The sequence below is a fragment of the Pogoniulus pusillus genome, chromosome 9 (genome assembly GCF_015220805.1).
Source record: "Pogoniulus pusillus isolate bPogPus1 chromosome 9, bPogPus1.pri, whole genome shotgun sequence".
In the NCBI taxonomy this organism is placed as follows: Eukaryota; Metazoa; Chordata; class Aves; order Piciformes; family Lybiidae; genus Pogoniulus; species Pogoniulus pusillus.
Window position 1 is genome coordinate 17667658 of NC_087272.1, and position 6358 is coordinate 17674015.

At 38.5% G+C, this 6358-nt stretch overlaps 1 long non-coding RNA gene across 1 annotated transcript; it reads left to right on the forward strand.

The window, feature by feature from the left end:
* The first annotated feature begins 721 nt into the window (after window positions 1-721).
* LOC135178444 (uncharacterized) lies at window positions 722-6077 on the forward strand. Its single transcript, XR_010303533.1, has 2 exons — window positions 722-796; window positions 4643-6077. It is a non-coding gene; the product is annotated as an uncharacterized LOC135178444 (long non-coding RNA).
* Window positions 6078-6358: the final 281 nt, after the last annotated feature.

Genomic DNA, 6358 nt, shown 5'->3' on the forward strand with positions numbered 1-6358 from the left:
TGTTTGGCAGACAGCAGCCTGTGGGTTCTGCCTTTTTGGGGTCTGTTTGGGTGATTGCCAGAGGTGATTCATAGAATCATAGAATCAACCAGGTTGGAAGAGATCTCCAAGATCATCCAGTCCAACCTATCACCCAGCCCTAACCAATCAACTAGACCATGGCACTAAGTGCCTCATCCAGGCTTTTCTTGAAGACCCCCAGGGACGGTGCCTCCACCACCTCCCTGGGCAGCCCATTCCGATGGGAAATCACTCTCTCTGTGAAGAACTTCTTCCTAATATGCAGCCTATACCTACCCTGGCACAACTTGAGACTGTGTCCCCTTGTTCTATTGCTGGTTGCCTGGGAGAAGAGGCCACCCCCCACCTGGCTACAATGCCCCTTCAGGTAGTTGCAGACAGCAATAAGATCACCCCTGAGCCTCCTCTTCTCCAGGCTAAACAGGCCCAGCTCCCCCAACCTCTCCTCACAGGATTTGTGCTCCAGGCCCCTCACCAGCTTTGTTGCCCTTCTCTGGACATGTTCCAGCACCTCAACATCTTTCCTGAATTGAGGGGCCCAGAACTGGTTGGGTGAGTGTGTGGCCAATGAGACCATTAGCCTTGGCCATTGTCCTATAAAAGGGGGTGAACAGGTGAATAAGTTGCTTGCCTGCTCCTTCGTTCTCGCTCCCCTGCTGCTCGCCTGCCGCCTCAGCCAGCAGCTGATTGCACTTTGCAGCCCAGGTGGAATTCGCCACAGGACTTCTGTTGAATATTTTGCTGCATATGTTTTGGGCCACAGACATTAGGACTGGTGAGTATTCCGAATTCTTTATTCAAGTTGCTTAAGGAATTTGATTAACCTCACAAGCGGTGCATGAAGCTGCCAGACTCTCTAGCAAAGACATTTCTAGAACCTTTCAAAATTCCATTGCATAGACATTCTGTAAAACAGTTCTGATAACCACATCCAAGAGCTTGTGTGGATAGCTGTAAATAAGTTTGGGGGAATTATCTTTGTATATATTAATAAATTATTTAATAACTTGTGAATTGACCTCATTGCATTTCACCCCAAACTCAGATTTCAACTAGTCCCTTTGTAACAGCTCTGGAGGCATTCAAAACCCACCTGGACATGTTCCTGTGTGATTTACTCCAGGCAATCATGCTTTATCAGGATTTTTGGACTAGATGATCTTCAGAGACCAATTTGAACCTCTACCATGCTGTGACTGTTGTTCTGTGAAGACCGCTGTTGCAGAGCTAATGTCCTTCAGCAGAGCAATATCTTATCTGACATGCACTGTATAATTGTATGCACACTGCTATATCTCCGGAGCTGATCTTGATGAACTGGACTGGTACTGGAAGAGGGGAAGTATTTTTCCTTTGAAATTGAACTGTATAAAGAACAATGTGGAGATGTCACAGTATGCAGGCACCACTAGCATTACCATCAAATACTTGTATTGACGGTACCCTCCACCTACCATCTAATTGCTCACCTGAGTGAGGACTGATCCTCCTTGAGCAGAATCTTCCTGACATTTTGCTGTATTGCTGCTAGCAAGAATTCCCTAGCAGAAAGGAAGTGCTAGAAACTTGCAGTTTCCTCCTATTTTCTTTAGTAAAAGGAATGCCAGCACTGTCTGGTTCCTTCATTACAGTCCACTGTTCTTTGGTGGTTGTGAAGAAGATGCAGACACTACATGCAAGCTGCATTTTTCTTGCAGAATAGATTAAAAAATCCAGGCAGGGAAATGTTAACCATCTTCTCCAAAAATGGTGAGAAAGGGATGATCTGATTTTCCCTTGGTATACTTTCACATGTTTTGGCAATCTTCCTTCCTTAAAAGACTATAATCAAGATATAGGACCCCAAGGCAAGATCTTATAAGTTTCTGCAGCTACCAGAAAGAAGTCGTGTTGGTGTCTCCTCTCCAAAGTAATGTGATCAAGCAGACAATAACTCTTGAGACAGCAAATGACAAATTCAAACCACAGGTTATACTGGGAAACAGTTTTAATTACTTTTTTTTTTTTTTACATGATGTGTGCTATTGCAAGCACTAATGTATGAAGTGTCACTCTGGAAACATTTGGGAGGTGCTGATAGAGAGGAACATTTAATAACATTTTTTCATCCTATTTTGCTTACATGTCACATTCTCTAGAATTATTCACATTATTGTATGGTAAAGATATTGAATTTCAATTTTATGCCAAACTATCCATCTTTAGCCATCCACTATTGAACTCATATTAGAAATGATAATGGAATTGAGAAAGTAATTGTGTGCAGGATTTTTAATATTCAAAAAGAGATATTCTGCTTCAAGTGAATCATGAAAATGGTAATAACCTTTGCATGTTGTGCACTGCTTTGTACTGAAAAATACTGAAGCATATTTTTTTTAAAAGAAATGTCAGACACAGTCCACTGTAGGTACCCAAGGGACAAAGGTCTTCAAATTAATTCATCAGGTTTCTATGCAGAATGGCAATTCTTCAATAAATGTCAAGAAAGTTCCATAGATCATGACTTTAAATTAGCCTGAACTTCAAGAAGAGTATTGCTTCTTTAGGGACTAATAAATACCACCCTAATCAAAACCAGACAAATTCTCCACTGCTTCTAAGCTACCCTGAGCAAAGCAGAAAATGCAGGAGATAATGTGAATTCTGACAGAGAACTGGTTAAATCACCCCGATTCTCTGACTCAACCAGGCAGCAACTCAGAAGTGTACTAAAGATCTGTATCTTGTACACTCTTGTCTGCTGAAGTAGTAATCACATTTCAGCTGGGTACAAATGAAATGCAAAGTCATGTTTCAAGTTCCAAGAGGAAAAAGATAGTTTAAATACCTTGTTAGTTTCCTTTTAAGATTTGCTATTGGCATAACTTTCTGCTGGTCTTGTATATATAATTCTTTGTTGCTCTCTACCTCAAGTATGAAGCCTAGGTGTTTACCAGGAGGCTTTGGAATTCAGAAGGCAATAAATGTCTAAATGTGAGGTGAATACTTCAAGGAACACCTATAATTTCAGTGGTGCAGTACCTTGAGGACTCTGCCAAGCTACAGATGTGTAAAAACAAGGCTTAAGGGTGTTTTCCATCCTTAACATGTCTTGCAAAAGCTACCCTAAAAAAGAACCATACTCCAAAGAATTCAGCCTGAAACCATGGCGTGATTTTTTTCAGCAGCAGCTGTTGAGATACAACTCACCAGGATGTCAGTAAAAAAATCCTCATAGATTTGGGCTTAGAATAAAATCTGTCTTTTAGAATAGGTTAACATATTTTTTTCTGCATAGTGTTCAACTATGCTTGGATCAATATAATGTATGTTTTGCACAACAACAAGGAGAAAGTGGAATCATTTACTTGGACAGTGGGAATTCTTTACAAAAGAAAACCTTTATCTTGCTACATTTTAGCTCCTGGATTCTGATGAAGCATTTTTACTATGTGAGCAGCTCACCTACTACATTTCCTATTGGTTTGGAGAAATGTCTAATAACAAAGCCTACAGGAAATCAGTCTCATAATTACAGATGTAATCACACTCTTCCCCTTTTCCTGGATACTTGAGATCGTAACCTGGAATGCCAAAAGTATGTCCAAGTCTAATAACTACTGATTGTATTATCCCAAAGCACTTAATAGCTACCAAATATCAGTGCCTTTGAAGTTTAAAAGTTCAAGTCTGGCTAAAGGCAACAATATAATGGAATCCTGAAAAAACACAGCATTAGATGAATTCCTTGGCAGTCAGATATGCTGGCTGACCAGATTTCTGTGGTTGAATTCTAACAAAAAAAAAAATGCAACAAAAAGCTGGTATCTCTTTTTGTGTAGAAAAGTCCTGGGTTTTCATTTGGCTTTTCTTTTTTGAGTTTGGGCTTTTGGGTGCTTTTTACTCAGAAACATTCTAAATTTTTAACATAAACATAGCTATGTTTCATAATTTAAAAGTAGCATATTAGATTTCTAAATATGAAAATTGCTGAATGAAAAATGTAACAGATAAGACAGTGCTTCTATACAGCAGATAAGGAAATGAGTATGGTTCTAGCTGAACAATTAAAATTGCATTTGAAGTAGAAGGAAGTTCCAAATTGATACAAGCATTTCAGTCTAATTGTATGTGAGACAAGGACTGTTCATAGCAGCAATGTGTTTTTGCCAGACAAATTCTCATGCACACAAATCCTTCTCCAGATCTGAGGCAGCAGCAATAGACTTGGGAGTTAAATGTAGTCAGTGTCTTTTAAGACTAGAGTGAGATATGTTGGAGAGCTCCCCTTTGAGTGCAGTGAACTTGGGTGATGGGATAAAATTGTGTGACAAGTTGAAACTTTAGTGTTTGAGAGGAAGTGATATGGCTGTTGAGAGTTTGGTAATATGTCGCTAGAATTCATACGGTTGATGCTCTTCTATGTTGAGTGTGAGGATAAAACATAGCCACAAATCTTCTGTTGTGATGGATTTAGACAGGTCAAATCTCCTACAATTTTAATAAGAATATAGGTCAATTATTTTAGATATCGAGAGATGAAAGCTGTGTGCTTAAAACAGACACTGTGTCTTTTAAATATTTTAAAACACCCCGTGGTCCATCACATTAATTATCCAGTATTGTCCTGATTTGGTAGGACAGACTCACAGGCCAGCCACGGGCTACTGGCCACTAGCCGTTCTGAGTCAGCCAGCACAGCTGACTTGATTTGGCTCAGAGGTGTATCCCATACCAAGGAGGAAGCATGGTAAGGAGAGGGAGTTTTCTTCTTGGACTTCTGCTCTGCTCCTCTTCCTGCTCTTCAGGATTGCTTTCCTGTTTAGTGAGACTGCTGCATCCTTGCTGTGCTGAAAACAGCTTTATATTGTTTGTGTTGATGTTGGTACCAGCTTGGCTATTTTGTTAAATATGTTTTCACTTGAACCTGTGGCTCTTCATTACTTTTCCTGATCGTTCTTTCCTGGGGAGGTGTCATAAAGTGATAGAGTAAACACTCTATTTTGGCCATGGATACAGGCTACACATACACAAGTGTCTTCTATTGCAGGATTAAGAAGAGAAGGGGTTGCTAGAAATAAAATATGATACATTTTAATGTCTTCATTTCATATTATCTGAAGCCGGTGACAAAGCTGCTGTGTCATGTGCAGGATTAGTTGTTTAGAAAGCATAACTAAGAATAAGGATCTTCTTCGGGTGAATGGTAAATGCATAACAGTGAAGACATAACTTTATCATTTTAAAGGAACATAGGACTCCTGTAAGGATTATCACTGCAAAATTATGCCTTACTATTTAAACATTGCAGACACTAAAAGTCTTCTTAAAATTGCAGTTTTAACTATTCAAACCAGTCACATGAATTAATATGGTGCTTCTACCTCATTTGACTCATGTATTTTTATGTTTGTTTGTTTGTTTCCTAAGAGCATATTGTGCTTTGAATATGCAAATACTTTAATATATGCAGAACAGGGAAGACTTTCATGTTTAAACTCAAGGCCCTTTTAACAGTGTTCAGTTGAAAAGTGGACCTCAGGTACTGCTGGAAAGCTCCAAGCTCTTCAATGAAACATAATCATATTGGATTTACATCTTTCTTGGTGCACGCAGATTGACGTGGCAAATATTACGACTGTGAAATAAATCAATTGATGCATACACACTTTATTGCTAATGAGAAAATATTGATGTGAAAAATTATTTATACTTGGGATACTAAAACAGATTTCATAAGGAAGCCAAAGTAATTTGTGACTTGGGATTTGTGTTAATACTTAATTCTGGGATTTAATCAGCTATCACTTTTGTCTGGAAGTGTCTTTGGGGAAAACGATACTTTCATTCTTGTTCACTTTACCAATGCTTAGACAATTCTTATTTATAGAAGCTTAAAAAAAAAAAAAAAAAGAAAGCAATAATCATCATTTACGTTTACCCCCCAAAAAATTAACTGTTGTTTTTAATGAAGGGAAAAAATCCAAGGAGAAATACGGATAATCACTCTTCATTATCACTGCATCTGTACTGCAAGCTTTGTAAAAACATTTCAAATACAATATGTTCAGCAATGTTTGATCTGATTATTTTCCACTGCACTTCTCTTGGCTAATACTACTAGAATATTTCATATTCTGCTTCACTTTGTTGCTATGCAAAGAGGCTTTCCCTTAGGAAAACACAACTTGCCAAACTACAGTACTTGAGTAGCACATTTTCAAAACTTGCTTGCTCTTGTGAAAGTGCTGAAAAAGGCAATTTCTTTCCTTTGAAAATAAAAGCCTCTTCTTCACAAGCAAGCAGACAAACAAATTAGGTATTCAAATTTTTTGCCTATAATTTCCTTAGTATT